General features: G+C 50.8%; 1 protein-coding gene across 1 annotated transcript in view; it reads left to right on the top strand.

The window, feature by feature from the left end:
• The first annotated feature begins 3,134 nt into the window (after positions 1-3,134).
• LRRN2 (leucine rich repeat neuronal 2) overlaps positions 3,135-3,844 on the top strand; it is a 9,759-nt gene continuing 9,049 nt past the window's right edge. The window contains exon 1 of the mRNA XM_006159223.3: positions 3,135-3,245. The gene's annotated coding sequence lies outside the window, so the exon portion shown is untranslated. The remainder of the gene's footprint in view (positions 3,246-3,844) is intronic.

Below are 3,844 nucleotides of genomic sequence, written 5' to 3'. Positions count from 1 at the left end.
GCAGCATTCCGGTGCAAATCAGACTCCAACGCCCTTGCTTCCCCCACTAGCCTGAGCTTTGACGTTCTCCGTGGAGTCCACAGGATTTTAGGAGGGGGAGCCTGAGAGATCCAGAAGGTGGATGGTCACCATAGAATCATGTCAAACCCAGAGGCAGAAACTGGAGGCTGAAAAAAGTGTCTTTCCACCCAGGAACCATTGATTTAGAGGGGCTAAAGCGGCCGGAAACAAGGCATGGGAGCCGGGGTGTGCGCAGGGAAGACAGACTCTGCAGGATGTTCGCCTCTGGCCAGTTGGCAAGGCAGGAGGCAGAAGGGTCTGAGCTCTTAGACAACTGGTCCCCTGCCTTCCTCTTCCCTTGGGTCTGAGTCTATTTCGTGTTGCTACAACGGAATAGACAGACTGGGTAATTTATAAGCAGTAGTAGTTAATGTGGCCCACGGTTCTGGAGACTGGAAAGGCCTGCATCTGAGGCACCATGAAGCAACATGCTGCTTCATTCCGTGGTGAAAGATGGGAGGACAAGAGAGTGCAAGGTAGTGTACATGCAGGGAGCCAGCAGGCTGAGCTCACCTTTGTAACAAACCCACGTTCATGATAATGAACCCACTCTCGCAATGACAGCGTGAGTCTGTTCTTGAAAGCAAAACCCTCATTACCTAATCCCCTCTGGAAGGCCCCACCTCCCAACACTGCTGCACTGGGGGTTAAGTTGGCCACCCCGCAAACTCTCGGGGACACAGCCATACCTAACACTTTGCATGGTCCTTCCATGCCTTTCTCTCTTTTCTCTTTTATTTGCTAGAGAGCACATGTGCTTGCCAGAGAGACACAGAGAAGGAGATAAAGAGAAAGTGAGAAAGTACCCTTCCCTGGGGGGATGGTCATGCCACAGCCCCTTCTCCTCCAATCTCCTCGTGGGATTTTGGGCATCCATGCACATGCACCAGCATGTTTTTCAAACCACTGAGTCCAAGACTCAAACCAAGCAGTGTGCTATGTAGGATCCAGTGCCTTAAGCTCTATGCCAGCTGGCTGGCCCACCTTCCCTTGCCTTTCTTCCTTCTCCAGATGTTATCTGGGCTCCTCCTGTGTCAGATTGTCAAAACGCTGGCAACATGGAGCACAGTTCCTGCTCCTGAGAAGCTCCAGTCTGGTGGGAGAGACAGACAAACCAGAAAACAGCCCATTTATAATGGAGGGTCCCTGGGGTACTGTGGAAGCCCACAAGGGGTACAAGAGTCAGAGACAGCTTCCCTGGGGGCCAGCAGCGATGATGGGACAAGCCTAGGGCTGCTCCTTGGGCCCGGGCAGGCTGGCCCTTCTCTCTGAAGCCTGCTTTGGTGCAGAGCAACCAGGCAGAGATGACCATGTGCTACTTACCGCTCCTTCCACTCCTAAGAAATAACGAGGGGCTGGCAGATGGCACAGCAGTTAAAGGTACTGGACTCCCACGTGGCCGACCATGGTTTGAGTCCCAGACCTGGTGATTTGTTCTCTCTCTCTCTGTCTCTCTCTGGTCAAAATGGAAAAATAACAATAATAAATAAACAATTATTTTTAAAAATTAAAAGAAAGAAAGAAATAATGAGGCAAGCTTGCTTCCAGGCATAGCTCTGACACGCCTGCCTGAGCCAGCCCCAGAGCTGGGAATAGAGATCCCTGCCTGGGGACAGGCCTCTTCCCTCCAAGGCCCAGGAATGCTGACACCATTCATTCCAGACCGGGAGTGGGGTGAGGTGGCGGGGGGACAGCAAGAGACTGGGACACAGTAAGGAAACCATTGCCCAGAAGCCCTCCAGCTCTCCTCCCCTACTCTCCTCCAGTCCCTTCCCATCGTGTCACCCTAGAGATCAGACCTGTTTTTGGAACTGTGGAAAAAGTAAAGGCTGGTGAATGAGGTGCCTCTGGGTTCAAGTCCTGGGTGTTCCACATACCAGTCATGGGGTCATGGTCTGGTCCTTTACCTCCGCTGAGCTCCGATTTCTCATTGCCCTTGAAGGGTTTTGAGGAGGATGGGCTGTGGTATGTAAGGGGCTAGCAAATAGAAATCCTGACACAAAGAAGACCCTCAAGAATGCGTCACATCTTTCCTCAAAGACTTTGCTTTACGTCCTCATCCCAGTGGCATTGGCTAGAAGTGAAGGGACTTGTCTTGCTGAAAGAAGGATGCTCAGTAGAATAAGAGTTTGAAAGCTTTTATAGGTATAGCCCGAAGTAAAAATGCCAGCATTATGTCCCTGTACACATGTGTGTGTAAAATGAAATGGGGGAGCTTCTTAAAACATTGCTTAGTCTAGCTACATGCAAAGAATGTGCTCTGATATTTGTATTCTATTTCATTTTTTTAATGCAAATGTGACCCACTTCAAATTGTTTTCATGACCTGCTAATGGATTGCATTTATGATCACGGCAGAACACTCCCCACCCCAACTACTTAACCACCCCCAACACCTGTGGGAAAGCGCCCTGAGCTAGGTGAGTAACAAGCCATCCTTTCCGGTAGGAAGGCAAACCCACAGCCTAAGGAAGAGAAATCGTGCTCTAGCCCAAGTCTAAGGGACAGCTCTGGGAGTAACTCCCTTTCTCTAAGAGAATCAGGGGAAGTATCGCAGAGGAGGTGGCGTTTGGGTTGGGTTGTTATGGCTAAAGAGGGGTTTGACTTGAAGTTGGGGAAGGGCATAGTAGGCAGATCCAAGGCCCTTGGTGTGGAAGGAAGTGGCGAGTCTGGTGTAAGGGGGCGTGGGATGACGGGGAATGAGAGGCAGCAAGGGCAGCAGTGAGGAGGTCACTCCAGGGTGAGCAGGAGGGACCAAAAAGACCACTGCGAAGGTCAAGACCAGCAATGAAAAGAGGAGGTAAGCATGAGGGCTTTGGCGTGAGTGCGAGGTGGGAGAGGGCTAAGCAAGACAGCAGAGACTTCCAGCCTTAGATGCTGGAGAATGTTGGTGCTGATAGAGATGGGACCAAAGACGTCAGAGCAGGATGGGTGGCGGGAGACAAGCTGAAGGTGGGGAGCCTCAGAGACTGCTGGGGAGGAGGTTGGGACAGTTGGAAGTGTGGATCTGGGCCCCTCCTCTGGGCCCCTACTGATTCGTCCTCTTGCCTAGTGCTCCAGAATTCTGTGATGAAGACCCAGGCTGATGGGGCCAGGAGGTCTCCTCAAGGCAGCTTCGCATTCCCAGGCTTAGCCACAGAGATCCCCAGCAGAGGTGGGGCCTTACAGTGTACGGCAGCTTCCAGGTATGAGAACTCTAGAAAAGAGTCAGTGTCACTTCCTGGAGAGCACCAGCAAAGCATGAGACCCTGGGAACTCTAACCCACATTGAAGTCGGAGGATGAAGTCAGTGGATTTGAAGTTGTAATGCCAGAGTTGCCTGATTCCAAAGATACCGGCCCCAAGTTGCAATAGAAAAGGAAAGGGGAGTTCTGGGTTCCAAAGATGAAGCTGATTGGACCAGCTCCGTGGCCTGGTGATTAAGGCAGCTGGCTTGAGAAGTACATCACGTATGTATGCACATGTGCTCGAAATCCTGAAAAGAGGGAAAGATGGATGAGAAGGGATTGCAGCATGACCATTTCCCATGGGGGTTGCTTTCTCCTCTCCCTCTCATGTCTGTCTGTGTCTCTTGGGTGAGTGCAAATTTTTAAAAAAATAAAAAAGAGAGGGCTGGCAGGTGGCATGGTGGTTAAGGTGTTGGATTCTGACATGGCTGACCATGGTTCGAGTTCCGGACCTCGTGGCATGCTTTCTCACTTTCTTTCTCTTTCTGTCTCTGGAGAGCACGCATGCCCTATAGCAAATTAAAAAATAATAATAATAATAATGATAAATAAAGTAA

The sequence above is a fragment of the Tupaia chinensis genome, unplaced genomic scaffold, assembly GCF_000334495.1.
Source record: "Tupaia chinensis unplaced genomic scaffold, TupChi_1.0 Scaffold000627_1, whole genome shotgun sequence".
Taxonomy (NCBI): Eukaryota; Metazoa; Chordata; class Mammalia; order Scandentia; family Tupaiidae; genus Tupaia; species Tupaia belangeri.
Note: the sequence above shows the minus strand (reverse complement) of the source record. Positions and strands in the feature narration are given on the sequence as shown.